The following is a 23,478-nucleotide window of genomic DNA, read 5'->3' as shown; positions in this document are numbered from 1 at the left end:
GTGGGAACACCATTGATCACAAATGAGAAGCTTTGCAAAATGGATGGTTCTGAACCTGCTGATGAAAATCTCTATAGGAAAATTGTAGGGAGTCTACTCTACTTGACTGCAACTAGGCCTGACATTATGTATGCAGCCAGTCTCTTATCAAGGTTCATGCATAATCCCACAAGAATTCATATGGGAACTGCTAAGAGAGTACTCAGGTATATCTCAGGGACCTTAGACTATGGGATCAAGTATGAGAAGGGAAAAGAAGCAATCCTAGTTGGCTTCTGTGACAGTGATTGGGGAGGCAGTGAAGATGACATGAGAAGTACCTCAGGGTATGCATTTTCGTTTGGTTCTGGAATATTTTCTTGGGCTTCTGTCAAGCAACAAAGTGTTGCACTGTCTACGGCTGAGGCAAAGTATGTGAGTGCTGCAATGGCTACCTCTCAAGCTATATGGTTGAGGTTTGTGTTGAAGGATTTTGGTGAAATGCAAGTGGATGCTACACCACTTATGTGTGACAACACATCAGCAATAGCTATGACTAAGAATCCTATTTTTCACCAGAAAACTAAACATATCAAAAGGAAGTTTCATTTCATAAGGGAAGCATTGCAGGAGAATACCATTGATTTGATCTACTGCAAGTCTCAGGATCAAATGGCAGACATCTTCACCAAAGCTCTACCTAAAGACAGATTTGTTTATCTCAGAGAAATGCTCGGGATCAAAACCAAAATTCATTTGATGAGGAGTGTTGGAATCAAATGAAAGTTGTTTTTAATCTAATGGCTGACAAGGAAATGATCATCTGTTAAGTCTTTACTTAGTCTCATAGGACAAATGTAGGCTTAGATTTCTGTTTATGAATTAAGGGCTAAGATTGCTTGTAACAGAAAGTGTTGTTCTGATATTTTCTATAAAATATCTGTGCTGATGTTCTCTGTGCAGAGAGCTCTGCACATTCCTGAAAAACCTTTCCTCTTCCGTGTAACATTTTCCCTCCTAAAATATCAACTTCAAACAATTCTAAGATTTTAACAGTTGGCAGATTTGAGAGCAAGGTTGGAGATTACGGAGGAGAAATCAGGAGGCGGAGGATTAGGCCGAAGATCAGGCCGCCCTTGTCACGCCGCCGAGACAAAACCCAGTCACGCCGCACCTTCAAATTCTATGTTTTCATGGTGGTGGAGAGTCCAAATCGGGAATCCAGGTCAGATATGGAGGGATTAGAGGAGGCATGGGTCGGGTTGGGAGGTGGGGGTGAGGGAAGGACGAGTGCGGGGAGAAGGATGGAGGATGGAGACCGAGTTGGCCAAGACAGAGGAGGAAGAAGGGTCTGAGCGATGGGGGATGGTTAAGATTTAGGTTTAGGTTTAGTTTTTTAAATTTTAAATTAATTTTCTGATAGATACCACGTTATTAGTTAACGGTTGACTGAACAGACAGCTTAACGGATGTATAATAATGTCTGAAAATTAACATTCAATGTATGACTCTGGGATAAAAAAAATTCATGTACCAAATGTTAAAAACCACAAAACTTTAAGGTAGTAAATTAAGATTAACCCTAATTTATTCCTTCATTTTTAATGTAACTTTATTTTTCAATAGGAGTGTGCTATCCACACACCTCATTTTACTTCTAACACACCCTTTGTTAATTTCTATCCGTTGATCTTTTTCAATTCATCCGATCAGACGGTCAAAAATTAGAAAGATTTGTGAAAAGTAAAAAAATGTGTGTGAATATCACATTCATTTTCAATATATTTTGCATACCAAACCGAGGGGTGGCTAGGGTGTGCCCCATCCCATCCCAAACTACAAAATGACCTACCTGCTCGTGAACTACTATTCTCCCACAGTCCCACTACCTTTAACCTACTCTTAAACTACTATCCTCCTACTTATATGGCTCTACGAACGACACAGTCGTCATATCAAATATTTTTATTGATCACACACATGCAGATAGATCGTGATTGCAGCACACAGATTAATCACAGAGCATATATAATGAAGCCGTAAGCCTTCTGTGCTTGTTATGCGTCGGTGCTTGTAAGGTGAGCATCAATATCTTTGGAGAGCTCAACTAATAACTGGAGCAATGTATGTGGATCTTCAATGTCGTTGTGGTGCTTCTCATACTCCATAGTCCAGTGCACGTTGCATCCCTCGCATTTCGGAGTTGCGTGGATGGTGAACTTAAGGCTCTTGTAATGCTCCAAAAGATCTCCTTCAATCACTTTGAAAGTGATCATATTATTTTCAGCGTCTATGGCTTCAACCAAGTCCTTAGCAACTTTGGCGTTTCCATCTGCATACATGAAAATCTCACATAATTAATATGATATCACAAGTTTGAGCTTAATTAAGTTGATTAGAACAATGTAAGTTCAAATCTACTCATCAATTAGATAAATTTAGTATAAAATGTCGCTTGTGTATTTTAGGATGGTACATATATATAAAAGAGTATCAATGATGGAGCCAACCACAAGGCTAAGGTGGGATATAGCCCAAGGAGGTTTTTTGTAAGGGTAATGTCATTCATGCACTTATTTTTACTTTTCACACACTTCTCTCAATTTTCAACTGTCAAATAGAATGAATTGAAGATGATCAATGACAAAAAATTAATAAAGGTGTGTTGGAAGTAAAAATAGGTGTGAATAACACTATTCTTTTGTAATCTCATGCTTATAGCCCATTCAATTTCAATACAAGTTATTATTTAATGTATATTTAGTAAAAGATAGGTAATAAATAATAAGTTTTATGCTAAAAATTATAAATTAGTTCCATCTCCCGTCCTCCTTTATCCTATTTGTAAAAGAAAAAAACCACTTACCTTATGCGATTTAGCCTCTGTACTTCCTACTCAAAAAAAACAAATCATTTTTTTAAATCCATAAGTCAATCCCTATCTCCGCAATTCTTTACTTTCCGTTGTGATTTTCCAATGGAGTCACCTTTGGTACGTTCTTAATCTCTTTATTTACTTATTCTTGATTTAATTAATTGGTTAATTATTTATATGGTCCTTGAATTAATCGGCTAGGTTATGATTTTGAGAATAATTTATATTCTATTGTTGTTCTTTTATATTGATTGCTATATACTTTTATATAAGCAAAAAAAATAAACGTATGATTTTGTAACATTAATTTGAGTTAGCCAACTCAAGAAAAAAAATCCTAACTCCGTCTTTGGATGAGGGAAATAAACATAGAATTTTGGTAAAAGTTAGAATTTATAAATTGACAGACACCAATTCTCTTGTTTGGATTCATAAACATAGAAATTTAGAATTTCCGCGCGGAAAAAAAACTTGGAATTTGGGACCTCCAAATCCCAAGTTCAAATTCCATGTAAATAGGTGTCATTTCTCAATTTCTATGATTGACAGTTTCAAAATAACAAATTCCGTATTCAATTCCATTGTTCTTTTAGGTTAACCAAACAAGAAAATTTACAAATTCTAGAAAATAAAATCTCGTCATTTCAATTTCCGTCATTTTTAAATTCCTTAATAATTTTAAATTTCTTCACCCCAAACATAGTGTTATAGTCGTTATTAATTGAAGCAAGGTAGTTAGGGTTTTACCATGGAACTAATTCATGTAGACCACAGATCCGACGGTTCCCCAATCACCTTCATGTAGGTCACAGCCTTGAATGATTCTATTGCTGGCATTGGAGATGTGGTGTGGTGTGGTTTGTGTGTGAACATTTCATGGAACTTGGCAGCAGAAGCCTTGATTTCAACAACGGTCTCCAGCTTACCACAATCGCTAGACATTTTCACCAAAAAAGGGTATTTTCCAAATATTATAGGAGGAAGTGTAGAGTTATTTAGCCTATATATAGAGTACTTCTTATTTGAATAAAACTGATTGAAACCTTGCACTTATATAGACGGAGAAGGTGGCTGCATTATAGCAACAAATAAAACACATGTTTAATAAGTGAGCTGAAATAATTGCCTCCAAGTAATTATGTTATTAATTTAAAATACTGCAGGTAATAAAAGGATTGATTGGACATGTCTATAGCAGGTAAGAAAGGATTTGGATTGTCTACCCTCCCCATCTCATACCTTTTTCATCTCCTCCTATTTCTGTGGTCATAGTTAAGCCACGTCAACATTTTATATTTTCATTACTTTTTGTCTTATTATTTCTATAAAAAAAATCAATATAAAATGTTTAAGTGACTTAACCATAACCACATAATACAAGTGGGGATGAGAAGGGTATGGGATGAGGAGGGTAGACAGTCCAGGTCCACTTGTGTTTTATTTGTTGTTATAATGCAGTCCCCTTCTCCGTCTATATAAGTGCAAGGTTCCAATCAGTTTTATTCAAATAAGAAGTACTCTATATATAGGCTAAATAACTCTACACTTCCTCCTATAATATTTGGAAAATACCCTTTTTAGGTGAAAATGTCTAGCGATTGTGGCAAGGAGGAGACCGATGTTGAAATCAAGGCTTCTGCTGCCAAGTTCCATGAAATTTATGATGCTTCCAACCCCTTTGTCCCATCCTGCAAGCTTCATGCGTACCATTTCGATGTTGATCTTTACCACCACGTAAGCCCCTATGAACAATTATTCATCCCAAACACGATAAATAAGCTTTAGTGGAATTTAAATTAGAACAAAATTAAGGAAGCAGAAACAGAAAAAGCAAAAACCACAATGCTAATTACCATCATCAAGGAAACGGTTCTCTTTAAGAGCACCATGTCCAGATGTTTCCATCATGAGATGAGTTTCAATGCATGCCTTATTAAGCTGCCCTCCCTTATCAATCACTTTTCCATAACCATGACGTTATAAGCAATGGTGACCCCCTCGATTCGTGATGAATCATGTAAGCACCATACTTGTGCGCGCATCGGTCACTATGGTGGTTCCGGGGTGTTCCCTCAGTACAATAGCAGAAATCAAAGCAATCAGCTTGTCACCATTGATGGGGTTGCCTTTGTTATCCGCAACGCCAATGCGATCCACATTTAATACAATCTCAGGATCAGCTTAGGAAGATGCAAAAAGTACCCAGATTGATCGAGGAAAAACACTTAGTTTTCCGACCATTGGATATGAAATAGGGTAATGCTAGGAAGATAAAATTTGTAAATAAAATTTACAAACTAAATGATATGTCATAAATAGGAATGAACACGTTTATTAATACTTAATAACAATCTAATCATCAATTTTCATGTCATTTAGTTTACAAAATTTTGTTTACAAACTTAGTTTTCCAAGCTTTACCCTATGAGATAATATCACGGGAAAATTGCTAGGGAGACTTAATTTGTAAAATAAATTTTGAAAACTAAAAGATATGGAAGTTGATAATTAGTTTATTGCTTAAACGTTGATAAACGTACTCATTTCTATTGGTGACACATAATTTAATTTGCAAATTTAGTCTTCCTTACATTATCCATATCACGGAAAAGTACTATAACCCTTTCGAGAATCTGGATCCTCGTCGGATCCTTTTTGTGAGGATTCTAGGATCCGTCAATCATGTCCGTTCATCGTACATCATGTGGCTAGAAAGAGTACTTGACAAAAACTAACTGTACAATGTACGATGAACGGACACAATTTATAAATCTTTTGGATCTTCAACAAAGGAATCCGGTGAGGATCCTGTTGGTTTTGATAAAGCTAAAAGCATGCATAGACCTTTTCCCTTTTCATGTGATACATGTGATTCTGTCAAGATTGTGTTTTCGTAAGAAGACTAGCAAGAGTGCCCACGCGATGATGTAGGTTTTAAAACTATATAAAATATGTAGCAAGTTTTAAATATACAAGATAAGCCATACTACTTGTATATATGTGGAAATCCAATTATAACCCTACCTAAAATAAGAAACAATGAGTAGAGTTTAACTTCCTTAATCAAATGAGTTTGTTTCTTCACTTTGTTCCTCCTTTCTTCTCGTATGGAGCTGTTTTCATTTTATCTGTTAGAAATTGGAAAAATTGAAGTTAATGTGAACAAATGACGGTTGGATTTATTAAAAGGATCCTCTTGCTAAAGATCAGAACAATAAAAGGACTAACTGAAAGTTGGAAAAATGACTTGTGCAGTTGAAAACTGTTGGCTTACCAGGTCCTGCATTGATGAAAACATTAGGCATTATTAACCAAACATGTAAAGTTTATGTCAAATTTTATATTATGTGTGGTTTGAATTATGGACAATAACAATGAGATAACTGAACATGTCTGATTAATGGACATACAGTGTTTCAGAATTTTTAACATAAAGGATTTTGCATATTTAAACATGATAATTGCATGAACTAATTAGGCTTAAAAAAATGGATTCAAGTAGCTAGCAGATTAAAATTGAGAACAAAACAGCAAAGTTGGAGTCAGTCGTTGGAAAATGAAAGTTGATTCCATTGTTCCTCTACGTTCCTATTATAAAAAGTAACAACCCTTTTTTATGATCAGTCCCAAATTTTAGATAATGGACATTGCTTATCAAATTCGTATGTATAGATAGCTTGCACGTTGCCATGGGAATGTGAAATAGATTATCAGCATTGTACATAACTGTTAGAATAATGGACTAAATGTGTTATAAGCTTTGTGCGTATATATGCAAAAACCATTTACACAAAACATGTACAACGCAGAAATGCTGATTATGAAAACATGCTTACCTATAGGACAAACAAATGTGATGTCAAATGCGTAAAAAATAAAAAAATCACATACTTATTCCCAATGTACTCATAGAGCTTAACCTGAAATCCAAAACCAAATCTTCAATTGCAATGAAACAAAGGACTTATTAGTCATTTGAAAGCTCTTCTATAAGAAGCACTTATACTTTCAAGCGCTTTTGCTAGAAATGTTTTTCCTTGAAACATGTTTGAAGTTTCAATCAAGGTCCAAATTGTAATACCCGAAAATTTAAATATATGAATTTTATATTCATAATTGTAAATATGTGAAGAAAATCGGAATTAAATCAATGTACGGTCCCAAAGATAGAATTGGGAAAATCGTAAAGTTTGGTTTTGAGAATTATTATAATGTACATATTCGTGATATTCGTGGTATTGAGAGTCTATATTATTTTTAAGGAATTTATATTAATTTATTTGAATTCAGTTTTAAATTAAACGGCTTATGAGATTTAAAGTTTGTAAATTAACTATTTAAAATCCGTAGCCCTTTTTAGGTCACAATTTATATTTTTGAATAACACTTGAACTCACGAATGTGTAGGCAAAAACCGTTGGTAAAACAGAATTATAACGAAGAAGTTATTAACGATAGAAGTTGAGGGTAAAATAATCATTTTGATATTATTGAGAAGATTCCAGAAAATCTGGAATAAAAGAAGTGCCACGTGTGTGGCTGTGGTTGAAAGGAAAGGAGATATAAGGGAGAGACTGGGACCAATAGAAAGGTAGAGAAAGGAGGGAAATGAGAGAAGGAAAAACAAAAAAAGGGGAGGTGGGGGAACGGGTCTTTTGACCCGTGAGACACAACCGGCGGGATTCGTGACCTCCCAGCCAATTTCCGACGAGATGAAGGTCCCCCACCACCTGAAAGTCATCTCTCATCATCTCTTCTACCTATTCCACGCCAAATTGGAGTGAAATTGGTCTTGGAATTGGGGAACCCGCACCATGAGTGCCGCGAGAACCCTTGCTTGAATTCTAACAATTGTAAAAAGTTACCCTCCAATTACCACCATTTCTAGACTTCCCTTAAGGCCTAGAATAAATCCCAAACAACTGTAGGGGCGGCAGACCACTGGAGACGACGGATCGAAGCACACCCATTCTAGGATTTTCAACAAATTTTGATGAAATTGAGGCTTTTCCCGACCAAATAGGACTTGGGCAGAGGTATAAAGTTTGCTCTATTTTTTGAGATCTTCATTTCTGTATTTTCTGAGAATTTTTAAAAATAATGAAATTTTTCGATGAATCAGGATGACCGTCACTGGCGGTGGCACACGGCCAGGGAGCCGACATTGCCATTTTTCATGTAAATTTCGATATTCTGAATTTATAATTGTTAACCATTTAGTATAAATTGGGTTGTGAATGTTGAATATGGTGGTTACTAGAATATGATTGTAAATCGGTAAAATAATGAATTGTGAACTACGAATAGCTTGATCCCTGTTTAGGGTAAGTAAACAGTCTAACAAGATGTTAGATGCAGCCATAAAATATGTGAGTTTAAATAAATTCGAGATTAAAGGTTGCAAAAACGGAAATTGGTCCATGAAGGGAAATAGCGTTAAAATATGAAGATAATGTCGTACATTTGGTTTGGAATTATAATTATGGAGCGTTAGTGAAACTTAAGTAGAGATTGTAATTGTAGATGGTTAACTAAACTAAATTAAAAATTTTGGGCCTTCCCACAAATTTAATTCCCAAAAATAAATAATTCGGCCCCGGGGCATGACACAAATGCTCCCTTAAAAAGACATAGAAGTGCTTCTTGAAGCATCTGAGTTTAACAGAACACAAACTGAAAAATGAAAAGCGACTTGTACATGAAATTATGTTCACTCCAAAAACTACACTATTCAACTTTAAAACGCAGGAAAAATGAATATTTTGTTAGAAATTTCAAAGAGGATAATTAAACTACAAAAACATAATTATAATGCACGCATCCGTACCTGGCAATCTAAGAAGGCAAGAAAGAAGCTGTTGCAAAGCAGGTAATTGACTTAGTAAATCTGTGCTATCAAGACACAAAAATTAGAGCATGCTAAAACTTTTTTGTGCATTCATTCGTTCATTGTTATAAAACCACAAAAAAAAAAAAAAAAAAAATATTGCAGAGAAGAGATTTTTACCTAATTTTTCAGAAATGATGGTGGAGCTGCAGCTGCTGCAGTCTTATTCTGTGGAGTTTTTCATGTTATAATCTCAAGTAGAATACACTTACATACAGTTGTTAAAAACAACACTTGTATAACACTTATACCAAGATTTACTCACATTCTTGGTTGTGAGTTATTGATTTGGTATTTTTAATCAATTTTTACATACAATTAATAATATAGATTGTAGATTTACACTCGTTGTTCTTTCCTAAATTTTTATTCTCAGTTTCTTATTTATTATTAATTCATAAATAAAAAAACAATTTTTTTTAAATGAAAATAAGGCGGAGAATGCAGAAAATAACATATTCACTGGGGTATGAAAACTAATATCAAATCAGTTACTCAATGCATCAACAAATATAGTAAATCTAATTATCCATGAGTTCCAAAAAACCTGAAGCTTGTAACAATGCTAAAAAGCATACTATGTATTTAATCAGATCACAAACAATCCCATGATATCTCACAATATCATGAAGGCATAAACACATATAATTATCAAGAAGAACACATAATTATTAACCTACTCCTCCACCGCTTGACCCCTTTGATCTGCAAAACCAAATAAAAAATTTCAACCAAAAAGAACTAATTTAACAAAGCAAATGCAGTATACAAAAACAGATATTCAATTTAGCTTCATTTAGATTACAGGAAGTCCATTCAAACAACCAAAAGGATATAAATAAAAATATTCAAGAACCAACCTTTTTCTAAGATCACTGGTTCTAGCGTTCAAACCAAAAAACTGAGACGGTTACCTAAAGTAAATGAAAATGAAAATATAATTAATTTACACTTAACCATGATTTTTTTCAAGAAGCAGAAAAACCTAAAAATATACCAAACAATCCCAAATTTTGAAACTGCCTTAAGCCAACTTACCATGAAATTACAGTCGCTTGAGAAATCTTCTTCAGATCAGGACGGAACAGCCATCGCAGACTGCGTTTCTCGGAAATCAGTAAAAAAACTGGAATCAGCGCAAAAACTCCAGGGATGTTATTTTTGGGTGAGTCTGGGTGGTGTTTGGAGGTGATACAGTGGTGGTTCTCGGTTTTACCGAGAGGGAGAAGGAGAGTTGCAGAGGTGGGGACAGATGGGAGAGGGATGAGAGAGAGTGACAGTGTTGGGAGATGAGGGAGTCTGAGTGGGGTAGAGAGAAGTGAAGAGTGAAGTGAGGGTTGAGTGAATTAGTGGGGGTGTAATGGTGAGTCAGATGAATTGGATGGGTCATAGAAACCAAAGGAAAATTCCAGAGATCCAGCTGGAGGGCATGCAAGACCGAAGCAAAAGGAAAATTGGACGCGTGGAATGAAAGGGTAAAATGATAAAAAAAATAAAAATACAAAATAATCAAAGAAGGTTTAACAAAATATTCCGGCACTGTTTATTTTTAACGAAAAATCATATTTATACTTTTCTTTAGTACTATTTACTATACCTTTAAAAAAAAATTTCATTAAAAAAGAAGTTTTTTTATATTTTTCATTAATTTTCTTAGTAATTAAAGGGTGCTGATGATAGACGCGAAGGAAGGACAAAATGAACTTTTGCCTGTAGCAAAGTGTAAACAGTACGGAGACTAAAGCAGAAATCAAGGGCTTTTTCGCCATTTCACTGTTGATAAACAGTGCTCTCTCATAGAATGAACAGTGCTTTTTTGTTGAGCTTTAGTATAATGTCTAAGAAAGTGACAGATGTCCCTTTTTTTTATAATTTAAAAAAAAATAACTAATGAAAATAATTATAAAATTTTGAGTTTTAATAAAAAAATCACCTAATAACTTTATTTAATGATAAGAACAAGAGATAAAAAAACAAAAAAAAGAACAAAAACTTATTCAACCCAAAGCGCGTGTGCACGTTAGCAGTGCGAAAGTAAGCATCTACCTATTCAATAGAAAACGCAAAAGTAGCACACAAATTACTTTTTAAATATTTCATCGAAAAGGAAAATGTTCAGAGAGAGAGAGAGAGAGAGAGAGAGAGAGAGAGAGAGAGAGAGAGAGAGAGAGAGAGAGAGAGAGAGAGAGAGAGAGAGAGAGAGAGAGAGAGAGAGAGAGAGAGAGAGGAGAATGTCAACCAAATCCATTCAAACTAACATCAACAAACCCAAAAATTTTTGAGAGAGAGAAATTTGAGATATAAAAAATATATTGCTGACATCAATACATGACTAGCACTTAGCCCTACACGTGAGGTAGCATCTCATCATCACCCCATGATCAAATTATGGAATTCTTTATTAATTTTAACCCTAACCAACTAAAACTTAAAAATAAAAAAATATTAGATTACTTTCCTCAATGAAAGCACATCAGCTTTTCTGATATTTCATTTATGCTTTTTGTAACATCCCGTCCCGAAACTAACGAAACGTACATTGAAATTACAATTTTACCCCCTAGTTCGTTAAACTTACGTGTAGTTTTGTGTTGTGTGGTGTAGTGGGACCACACACACTCATACATTTTCTTTTTCTTCCCGGGATTCCCTCCCTCATTCCCTCACTCTGTCTTTCCTTGTCTCTTTTCTCTCTCTCTCTCTCTCCCCGAGTTCCTCTCTTCTTCTTCTTCTACACACGGACACACATACAAACAAACTCAATACTTCACCAATCAAGAAACCAAGACCACCATCGTGTTCGTGGAGCTGAGAGGAGTCCAGTGGTACCATTTTCAGGTAAGGATATAGTTGTTTTCACGTCGTTTCGACGAGGTCCGATTATTGCACTGTTCATGAAAACCTAAACTAGTGTGTTTTTGGAATTTCTAAGCTTGTAGATGTGTTTGTGAGGTCCCAAGGAGCCTCGGAGTGGTTCGTTGGGTGAATTTGGACGTTGGGAAGGCTAGGTTCGAAGTTGGCCGAACTTGGATCGTTGTTGCAGGTGAGATTCCTTAATTTTTAGGCCTTAAAAGTAGTCCAACGTGATTCTACTAGTCCTAAGCATCATTTTGGTATAAAGAACGTGAAATTTGGTTGAAAAACGAAGGAGAAAACACGGTTGGAAAATTACCCAGTTTTCCGGCGCCGTCGCCGGCGCCGGAGTCTCGCCGGAGAAGACAGGGGAATATTCCGTTAAGTTTAACGGAATATTCCTAACGGCAGTGGACGGCGTCAGTTAAGTCTAACGGAATATTCCGTCAGTTTAACGGAATATTCCTGACGGCGTCAGTTGATGCCGTCAGTGTGCAGTGCACGTGGCCGCGCGTGGGGGCGCGTGGGTCCGTGCCTGTTCAGGCGCGTGGGGGCGCGTGCGTGGTCCAAAAATTATTTTAAAAATATGGGTGTGATCCTGAGGTTGTGTAGATCACGTTGGTATATTCAATTGTCCAATTTGAGCAATGTATGAGAAGTTATTACGAGAAGTTGCTTAGGTGCTTTTAAATTAATGTTTTCGTAACTTTGTCGCGTATAGGTGATTCGTTTTCCGAGGACGAGCGTTCACACTCGAGGCAGGGGGGCTACGACCCTTCTAATTGTCAGTGAGTGGGCTTTTGTTTTCCGTATATACCTATATACATATTAATTCCCAGAAATTAAATAGAAAAGGTTATTTGTTTTATGCCATGCATCATATGAATGTTGTTTACGCATCATCGCATGTATTAGTAGTGGCATACATATATATATATATATATATATATATATATATATGTATTTGGTGCTGTGGACGCACAGGTAAGTGCCAGGTAAGCGGTATTCATGTCGTTATGCAATGGTAGTTTGAGATGTTTAGAGAGCTCATAATCTGCACCCCCGGTGTTAGTGCTCCCGCCCGAGGCCAGGGCACAGCCTTCACGTGTATGTTCACCAGCACCGCATGCTCGCCTTGGATCCAAGATAGGTGCAAGCCTGTCGTACAGACCACAATAGGTGGTTCCGACTTGTAGGTGACCCGCGATTTATCGCACAGCTTCACGTGATCGTAGCACTAGAGCATACATATATATATTACACCCGGCCTGTCGTACATACCACGTTAGGTGGTTCCGACTTGTGTGCAGATTCAGTTATTGAGTTGAGAGTGGAGCTCTAGATGCAGCCGTACAGGTCACGTTAGGTGACTCCCGGCTGCCAGATTATATGTTATTGATGTGATTTATGCTTGAGCATTTATATTTGATTATGAAATTCTGTTGTGGCATATTCTCGAGCATGAATGGCATATTGTGAGCATGAATGGCATATCATGGAGCATGATTGACATATCTATACATACGTATATATGTTCATTTTCTGGGAAGTATACAGGTTTTACGGCGAGGGGTTAGAATGTATTTTGCTAAAGAGTTTTCAAAGAACTTTGTTTTTGCCCACTCACGCTTTTGTTTTTGCGCCCCTCCAGGTTCTAGTGGTCTAGCAAGTTCGGTGGTTTATCCCAGAGGGCGTCCCGGCATTTCTGACAGACATTCACCATTGTAGGGTCACATTCGGGTGTAAATATGTCGTATCTTTTCCTTTTGGACTGTCGTAGATTTGCTCTGAATTGTGTCTCACATACACTAGTACTTTGTATGCTATTAGGTTTTTAATTATTCGTACTTTTATATTACTTTCTCATTAGCTTCTGCACGCGCACATGACTACGTCACCTTCGTGTGATGGCCAGCACGCCCTGATCTCGGTCGGGGTGTGTCACTTTTGTTGTTAATTTTGTATTGAATAAATTAAATGGAAGTCAAATAAATTGTTTGAATAATGTTAAGGAACAAATAGAAATGTGAAAATCATTATTCTAACTCTGTAAGAATATATATATTATTTTCAGTGATTCATATGATAATGAGAAGAGAGCTTCAAATTTTGAACCTTTTAGTATTCAATTTTAAAAACAGTGATAGTGCTAGTGTTTGATTTTAAGAAATAATCAGTGTTTAGTTTACGAAATAGTTAGTTTTTGGTTTAAGAAATAGTCAGTGTTTAGCTTATGAAATAGTGACAGTACTAGTTTACAAAATAGTGATAATATTAGTGTTTGGTTTAAAAAATAGTCAGTACTTAGTTTACAAAATAATGATAGTGTTTGGGCCCAAAATATTATTGCTGGGCCGAGCAGCAGGATGTGCTCGGCCCAAGGTGATGGTAAATACTATGGGCCGAATAATAAATCTCGGGCCAGCTGGCAAGATCGGCCAAATCCTATCCCAAGTGGTCTGGATGAATAGGAAAGGTCGAGGAAGTCCTAGTGCGACCAGGATTCTCGATCAGCAAGGAATGAAGTCCCGAAAAGAAGGAAAATTCAGAATCCCAGTAGGAATAGGTTTGCTCGAGTTAGAGGCGAAATGGGACAAGGACTCCCAATCCAAATCAGAATTGGTTTCAAGGAATGGGGCACTATAAATACAAGAAATCATGCAACAGAAAAGGACCTTCAAATCAGCATACAATTGCCCTGCGCAAAACCTCTCAAACACCTTGAGATTTTTCTTTTTCTTTTTCTTTTCCTGCCGACACACCTTCAGTTTGGATAAACAGCACTGCTGCCGCAGAATCAGCCGACCAAGAAGCACCTTCAGTTTGGATAAACAGCACTGCGTCGAGGTCGACCGGTTATCTATCTAAGTCTCGGTCGAGAAGGGTTTTCGAACCTTTGTTGGCAGAGGTCACCTTACTAGCCTTCTCGGCATAGTTAGGTGTTACGAATTGCATTACTCGGCGTGCTGGACGCCGAGTGGTTTTATGATTGGATACTCGCAAGTAAGTTTCAGGGTTCGGCATACCGACGGCCGAACTACGTTCACCATCAAGACATACATCACGTTCGAGTACCTGTGCCCATATAGTTTGGTCTCGATTCGACGTGCTTATACTTTTACGAATATAATCACAGTGACCGAATCGGGTTCCGACGATTTGTGAACTCCGCAGAAATAGCAGCCTTGTCTTCAGGCTGTAGAACCCAGAGACCGAGAGTGTTCCTTCATCGGTCGCAATCGCAAGATAGAGAAGTCCACGACGCGCTCAAAGCTACATCAACAAATTTTACTCCTCGGCCAAGCTCGGCCGACGAGTTGGCACGCCCCGCATTCGACCCAAGGACGTAGTTAGCTTATTAGTTACTCGGCCTGCGCGCCACATAGGTTTTGTAATTTTTAGAGTCAACAGATAGTACTATTACTTGGTTTAGTAAATAGTCTATTTAGTTTACGGAATAGTGATTATGACATCTCACATTGTGTAGGATAGTGAATCCTCTAAATTTTATATGTATATTCTCATCTCTATCTAGCACGAGGCTTTTTGGGAGTACACTGGCTTCGGGTTCCATTGGAACTTCGAAGTTAAGCGATTTCGAGCAAAAGCAATCCCAAGATGGGTGGCCCACTGGGAAGTTCTCGTGTAAGTTCCCAGAAACAAAACCATGAGGGCGTGGTCGGAGCCCAAAGCGGACAATATCGTGCTACGCCGGAGTCGAGCCCAGGATATGGTGGAAATGATAGTACTAGTGTTAGGTTTAAGAAATAATTAGTGTTTAGTTTACAAGGTTTCCAGTTTAAGAAATAGTCAGTGTTTAGTTTAAGAAGTAGTGATAGTATTAGTGTTCCGTTTAAGAAATAGTCAGTGTTCCGTTCAAGAAGTAGTCAATGTTCAGTTTAAGAAATAATGTTCAGTTTAATAAGTAGTCAATGTTCAGTTTAAGAAGTAATCATTGTTTTGTTTAATAAATGGTGACAGTATTAGTTTTTATAAAACTGAATAATGAAAATTTTCTTTAATTTTGATTTTGTAATATTATTACTTAATTTGTTCTAAAAAAATTGAAAGAATAGTCAAATAAACAAATAATAAAATAAAATAAAAAAATTGTTTATAAAGTGAGGTGAAAGGAGAGAGAAGAGTGGGGAGAGGTGAAAAAAAAAGAAGAAAAAAAGTTGATGTGGATGAGTGAAGTGAAATGAAAGAGAAAAATTGATGGAAATATGTGAAAGAGGGAGAGAGAGAGAAAGAGGTTGAATGGTTGATCGAGAGAGAGTATGTGAACGTGTGTGATATGATGCGTGGTTAATGTGTTTGCCCTTTTTTTATTTATTATTATTATGTAAAATTTTTGTCATTTTCATTAAAAGTTGATTATTTTTTTTATTAAAGTTTAAGCCCTTTTTATTAAATAAAGTTTATTGATGATTTTTGGTTAATTAAAAGTTTTGAGAAGCACTTTTCATTAAAGTTTCATTTCTTTTATACTTATTTGTTTATCAAAACAAAGAAGCAAGTCTTTTAAATGGGATTGATTATCCAATAAAATAAAGAAAACTTTAACAAAAAGTTATCGGTGCTGTTTATTTTAACGAAAAATTATATTTTTACACTAAAAAATCAATCCTATTACTATTCACTTTACTCTTTATTTTGTCTTTATCGTTAAAACTCAAAGTTTTCAAGTCATTTTTATTAGTTTTTCTACTTTAACGAAAAGCTTCTGATACTGTTCATGTAACATCCCGTCCCGAAACTAACGAAACGTACATTGAAATTACGATTTTACCCCCTAGTTGTTATTTTACGTGTATATTTGTGTTGTGTGGGTGGTGGGACCACACACAATCATACATTTTCTTTTCTCCCGGGATTCCCTCCCTCATTCCCTCACTATGTCTCTCAGTCTCTCTCTCTCTCTCCCCGAGTCCATCTTCTTCCTCTTCCTTCTGCAAACTTACGGACCACATACAAACACACTCAAAACATCAACCATCGAGGAAACAAATTGCACCATTGAACTCGTGAGGTTGTGAGGAGCACAACCAAACCAATTCTAGGTAAGAAAACTACCATTTTCACGTCGTTTCGAAGTGGTCCGAATTATGCATTGTTCATGCAAACCTAATCTAGCTTGTTTTAGGAGATTCTAAGCTTGTAGTTGTGTTTGTGAAGTTCCCAGGAGCTTGGGAGTAGTTCGTTGGACGAGTTTGGACGTCGGGAAGGCTAGGTTCGAAGTTGGCCGAGTTTCGGAAATTTGGACAGGTATAATCTCGTCATTTTAGGCCTTAAAACTTGTTGGATCATGTTCTACTAGCTTTAAGGTTCATTTTGGTGCAAGAAACGTGGAAAAAGGTGGAAAAACGAGAGAGATATAGTGAGTTGCAGGTTTTCCGGCGACGGCGACGGCGACGGCGCCGGCGTCGGGGTTAGACTGGAGAAGAAGACGGAATATTCCGTCAAAGTTGACGGAATATTCCTGACGCCGTTAACGGCGTCCGGTTAAGTCTAACGGAATATTCCGTCAGTTAACGGAATATTCCTGACGGCGTCTGTTGACACCGTCAGTGTGCAGGTCACGTGGCCGCGCGTGGGAGGCGCGTAGGTCCGTGCCTAGGACGGCGCGTGGGGGCGCGTGCGTGGTCCAAAAATTATTTTAAAAATATGTGTGTGATCCTGAGGTTGTGTAGATCACGTTGGTATATTCATTTGTCCAATTTGAGCTATGTATGAGAAGTTTTTACGAGAAGTTGCTTAGGTGCTTTTAAATTAACGTTTTCGTAACTTTGTCGCGTATAGGTGATTCGTTTTCCGAGGACGAGCGTACACACTCGAGGCAGGGGGGCTACGACCCTTCTAATTATCAGTGAGTGGGCTTTTGTTTTCCGTATATACCTATATACAATTATATTCCCAGAAATTAAATAGAAAAGGTTATTAGTTTTATGCCATGCATCATATGAATGTTGTTTACGCATCATCGCATGTATTAGTAGTGGCATACATATATATAAATGTGTATTTGGTGCTGTGGACGCACAGGTAAGTGCCAGGTAAGCGGTACTCGTGTGGTTATGCATTCCTGTTTATTATGCAATAGTAGTTTGAGATGCTTAGAGAGCTCATAATCTGCACCCCCGGTGTTAGTGCTCCCGCCCAGAGAGGGGCAGAGTCCTTCACGTGTATGTTCACCAGCACCACACGCTCGCCTTGGATCCAAGTTAGGTGCAAGCTTTGTCGTGCAGACCACATTAGGTGGTTCCGACTCGTAGGTGACCCGCGATTATTCGCATAGTCTTCACGTGATCGTAGCACTAGAGCGTATGTATTACACCCAGTCCTGTCGTACAGACCACGTTAGGTGGCTCCGACTTGTGTGCAGATTCAGATGTTGAGTTGAGATTGGAGCTCTATATGCAGCGGTACATGTCACGTTAGGTGACTCCCGGCTGCCAGATTATATGTTATTGATGTGAATTACGCTTGAGCATTTATATTTGATTATGAGATTCTGTTGTGGCATATTCTCAAACATGAATGACATATTGTGAGCATGAATGGCATATCATGGAGCATGATTGACATATCTATACATACGTATATATGTTCATTTTCTGGGAAGTATACAGGTTTTACAGCGAGGGGTTAGAATGTATTTTGTTAAAGAGTTTTCAAAGAACTTTGTTTTTGCCCACTCACGCTTTGTTTTTGCGCCCCTCCAGGTTCTAGTGGTCTAGCAAGTTCGGTGGTTTATCCCAGAGGGCGTCCCGGTATTTCTGACAGACACTCACCATTGTAGGGTCACCTTCGGGTGTAAATATGTCGTATCTTTTCCTTTTGGACTGTTGTAGACTTGCTCTTAATTGTGTCTCACATACACTAGTACTTTGTATGCTATTAGGTTTTTAATTATTAGTACTTTTATATTACCTTCTCATTAGCTTCCGCACGCGCACATGGTTACGTCACCTTCGTGTGACGGCCAGCACGCCCTGATCTCGGTCGGGGTGTGTCAGCTTGGTATCAGAGCCTAGGTTTGGCAGTCCTGTGTCTTTGTGAGTATTATAATAGTTGGTGTCTTCTGTCAGAATCATGCCGCCTCGTCGGGAACCACGTCGCTCAGATGAGTCTAGTTTCCCTGATCTTACTCAGTTGGGGGAAGTGATTGCTACAGCCCTTCAAACAGTGATGCGCCCTCCCCAGAGGACTCCTCTGGAAACTATGTATAACCTGAAGTTGGATAAGTTTAAAGGTAACGAGGGTCACGAAGGCACAGAACGTTGGTTGGAACACATAGAGAAGACTTTCCGTGTGTTGCATAACCAGGGGAACCTTCCGATGGAAAGGTGGGTTGAGACAACCTCTTGGTTTCTGGAGATGGAGTCTGCAGCTTGGTGGGAACAAGAACTTCGTAGGTTGACTCCAGCTCAGAGGACCGATTGGAATGTTTTCAAGGACGTGTTTCAAAGGAGATTTGTACCACCTGAGTATATTGATCGTAAGAAACAGGAATTCACTGAGTTGAAACAGCGAAAGATGACGGCTAACGAGTATTATCGTAAGTTCACTGATTTGTCTCGTTACTATCCTGATGTCGCTGGTAATCCGGCGGAGATGCTTCGTCGTTTTCGCTTGGGCACTAGGAAAAGATGGCATTCTATGGCCACTACTACTCACTGTGAGTCCTACCAGGAGTTCTATGAGATATTGTTGAGGGTAGAGGACTCAGAGAATATGTCTAGTGACAGTGATGAAAAGAAAGATGACAAAGGGAAAAGTCAAGTGTCGCTTGGGCCTCGCCAGACTCAGAACTTTAAAAAGGGTGGTGCCAGTTCGAGTTCGTCTAGTGGTGGTTTCAGTGCCTCTGGACAAGGACGTGGAGGTAGGTTTTATGGAGGTGCTCGAGGCCAGAGACAAGGTGATGGTGGTCGAAACCGAGTTCCATTTTGCCGTAGATGTAATAACCGACATTTCGGCGAATGCAGGCGTGGCAGCGGTGTTTGTTTCACGTGTGGACAGGCGGGACATATAGCGGTGAATTGTCCCCAGGGTCAGCAGCAGAAGCCACAGCAGACCTTTATGCCGCCACCTGCACCGATTCGACAAATCCAAGGTCCGAGTAATTTTGGTCAAGCAGGTAGAGGTGGTGCCTATCACTATCAGGGTGATGTTGTTCCCTATGCTCCGGGACCGTATCAGTACCCTCAGGACCCGTATTCACAAGGTGGTTATCCCCCGTATCCCAGCAACTACCTGCCGTATCCTCCAGCTCCAGTAGGTGGTTCTCAGTGGTACCAAGGAGGACAGTATCAGCAGAGTGAGAATGCTACTAGTAGTGCAGGGTCTTCGAGACAGATGGGTCAGCCCAGTCAGGGGCGTGGAGCTCAAGGTCGCGGTGTTCAAGCGAGCAGAGGTCGCGGTGGACGACAGCAGGGCCAGGGGCGTATTCACAATATTTCCCTGCAGGATGCTCAGAACAACCCGGACTTGATTATGGGTACGTTAAACATTCTTGGTTATTTTGCTAGAGTCTTAATTGATTGTGGAGCTACACATTCCGTTATTTCTCATACATTTGCTCAAGTAACGCAACCTCGCCCCACACCTCTAGGGTACGATTTAGAGTTCGCTATGCCTAGAGGAGAGAGATGTGTTGTAGATTGTATGTACCCAGGATGTCCAGTGATAGTAGAGGGTGTTGTTATGCCCGCTGATCTTATCCCGTTAGATATTGTCGATTTTGAAGTGATTTTGGGCAACGATTGGTTGCACTTCTATCGTGCCAACATTGATTGTTACGGGAAAGTAGTTACTTTTCACCGTCCTGGATTACCTGCGGTTACTTTTGTGGGTGAGCAGAGTGACACGGTGTTATTTCGGCTTTGCGAGCGAAGAAGTTGTTGACTAAAGGTTGTCAGGGGTATCTAGCTCATGTGGTGCTAGAGGAGGCCGTTCCTAGCAGAATTGAGGATGTGAGAGTGGTTAGACACTTCCCTGATGTTTTTCCTGAGGATTTACCTGGTTTACCCCCAGATCGAGATGTGGAGTTCAATGTTGAGTTGCTTCCAGGTACCAATCCTATTTCTTTAACTCCTTATCGTATGGCTCCTGCTGAGTTAAGGGAATTGAAAGTGCAGTTACAGGAATTAGTGGATAAGGGATTTATTCAGCCTAGTACTTCACCTTGGGGCGCTCCAATGTTGTTTGTGAAAAAGAAAGATGGGACTTTAAGGCTATGTATCGACTACAGGCAATTGAATCGGGTGACGATTAAAAACCGTTATCCATTGCCTCGTATCGATGATTTGTTTGATCAGCTGAGAGGTGCTTGTGTATTTTCTAAGATAGACTTGAGGTCTGGGTACTATCAGCTGAAGATTAGTAGGGATGATGTTCCTAAGACGGCGTTCAGGACTCGTTACGGTCATTACGAGTTTCTGGTTATGCCATTTGGGTTGACGAATGCACCAGCAGCTTTTATGGATTTAATGAACCGGGTATTTCAGCCTTACCTGGATAGATTTGTCATTGTCTTCATTGACGATATTCTGGTGTATTCTAAGTCCAAAGCAGAGCATGTCCGACATCTTACTTTGGTGTTGAAAAGGTTGAGGGAACACCAATTGTATGCCAAGTTTAGTAAGTGCCAGTTCTGGTTAGATCAAGTCGCATTTTTGGGGCACATCATTTCTGCTCAAGGTATCTTAGTTGATCCTCAGAAGGTTGCAGCTGTGGAGAGTTGGGAGCAACCACGAACCGTCACTGAGGTGAGAAGTTTCATTGGTTTGGCGGGATATTATCGGAGATTTATTAAGGATTTTTCGGTAATTGCCTTGCCACTGACGAGGTTAACAAGGAAAGACGTTAAGTTTGAGTGGAATGATAAGTGTGAGCAGAGTTTCCAGCAGTTGAAGCATTGTCTTACTAATGCACCTGTTTTGGCACTCCCGGACGATAGTGGTGATTTCGAGGTTTATAGCGATGCTTCCTTGAATGGTCTGGGATGTGTATTGATGCAGCATGGTAGGGTGATTGCTTATGCTTCGCGGCAGTTGAAAAACCATGAGATGAATTACCCTACAAATGATTTGGAGTTGGCTGCTATCATCTTTGCGTTGAAGTTGTGGAGACACTATCTTTACGGAGAGAAGTGTAGGATCTTCACAGATCACAAGAGTCTTCAGTATCTCTTCACCCAGAAGGAACTTAATCTTCGTCAACGGAGGTGGTTGGAGTTGCTCAGCGATTACGATTGCACGATTGACTATCACCCTGGTCGTGTGAACGTAGTAGCCGATGCACTTAGCAGGAAGTCACATGGCCGTATCAATGCGTTGTACGCTAGTCGTATTCCTCTTTTGGTAGACTTGCGTGCTACGGGAGTAAGGTTAGAAGCAGAAGATCGAGAAGTGGCATTACTTGCTAATTTTCAAGTTAGGCCAATCTTAGTTGATCGGGTGCTTGAAGCTCAAGTAGCTGATGAACAGATTCAAGAACTAATTCGAGCTCGAGATCAAGGAATGAGGCGAGATCTCAGAGTTCGTGATTCTGATGGCATGTTGATGTTAGAGGGTAGAATGTTCGTACCTAGTAATGTGGAATTGAAGAAGGAAATTCTCGATGAAGCACATATCTCGGCTTATGCCATGCACCCAGGGGCAACTAAAATGTATCATACCATTCGACCATTTTACTATTGGCCGGGTATAAAAAGGGAGATAGCCGAGTATGTGAGCAGTTGTGCTGTTTGTCAGCAGGTTAAAGCAGAAAGAAAGAAGCTGTTTGGATAGTTGTAGCCGCTTCCCGTTCCAGAGTGGAAATGGGAAAATATCACTATGGATTTTGTGTACAAGTTGCCGCGTACACATAATGGCTTTGATGGCATTTGGGTGATCGTTGATCGGCTCACTAAGTCGGCACATTTTATTCCAGTAAGAGAGAGATATTCTTTGAACCGATTAGCGGAATTGTTTATCTCAAAGGTTGTGAAGTACCATGGTGTCCCTGTAAGTATTGTCTCGGATCGTGATCCACGATTCACGTCGAAGTTTTGGGTAGCTTTTCAAGAAGCTTTGGGTACGAGACTACTTTACAGTACGGCATATCATCCACAGACGGACGGACAGTCCGAGAGAACTATTCAGACCTTGGAAGATATGCTGCGAGCATCAGTGTTACAGTTCAGTGATGCTTGGCACCAGCGATTAGATTTGATGGAATTTGCTTACAACAACAGTTTCCATTCAAGCATTGGCATGGCGCCATTTGAAGCTTTGTATGGTAGATCTTGTCGCACTCCGTTATGTTGGTCAGAGGTTGGTGAAAGAGTCTTAGTAGGTCCGGAGATTGTCGAGGAGACTACTCAAAATGTTCAGGTAATTAGGTTTAACCTGAAGGCAGCTCAGGACAGGCAGAAAAGTTTAGCAGATCGACATGCTACGGACAGAACGTATGAGGTCGGAGATTGGGTATTTCTGAAGCTTTCACCATGGAGAGGTGTTGTGCGGTTTGGAAAGAAGGGGAAGTTGAGTCCCAGGTACATCGGACCGTACATAGTCACAGAAAGAGTTGGTGAGGTAGCTTACAGGTTGGAGTTGCCTCCGGAGTTGGCTAAAGTGCATAACGTGTTTCACGTGTCTATGCTTCGACATTACATTGCTGATCCATTACATGTGATACCTCCTCAACCATTAGAGATAAATCCAGATTTGACGTACGACGAGGAACCGTTAACGATCTTGGATTGGAAAGAAAAGGTTCTGAGGAACAAAACGGTGAATTTGGTAAAAGTCTTGTGGAGGAATCACTCGGTTGAAGAAGCGACATGGGAGACAGAAAATAGGATGAGGGATTTGTATCCTAGATTGTTCTTCGATTACTA

The 23,478-nt window shown here is 39.1% G+C and overlaps 1 long non-coding RNA gene and 1 pseudogene across 2 annotated transcripts; one reads left to right on the top strand and one right to left on the bottom strand.

Moving 5' to 3' along the window:
• Window positions 1–1,929: 1,929 nt before the first annotated feature.
• On the bottom strand, window positions 1,930–10,111 carry LOC137737155 (MLP-like protein 31; annotated as a pseudogene). Its single transcript, XR_015954876.1, has 7 exons — window positions 9,780–10,111; window positions 9,602–9,655; window positions 8,862–9,446; window positions 8,682–8,741; window positions 4,708–6,134; window positions 3,602–4,596; window positions 1,930–2,311 (listed from the first exon to the last, which is right to left on the bottom strand). The product of XR_015954876.1 is annotated as an MLP-like protein 31 (transcript).
• On the top strand, window positions 7,493–8,151 carry LOC148692076 (uncharacterized). Its single transcript, XR_015954877.1, has 2 exons — window positions 7,493–7,890; window positions 7,977–8,151. It is a non-coding gene; the product is annotated as an uncharacterized LOC148692076 (long non-coding RNA).
• Window positions 10,112–23,478: the final 13,367 nt, after the last annotated feature.

Source organism: Pyrus communis, chromosome 13 (assembly GCF_041283825.1).
Source record: "Pyrus communis isolate YQ-2024b chromosome 13, ASM4128382v1, whole genome shotgun sequence".
Classification (NCBI taxonomy): Eukaryota; Viridiplantae; Streptophyta; class Magnoliopsida; order Rosales; family Rosaceae; genus Pyrus; species Pyrus communis.
The sequence above is the reverse complement of the archived record's forward strand: the minus strand, read 5'-3'. Positions and strand labels throughout refer to the sequence as shown.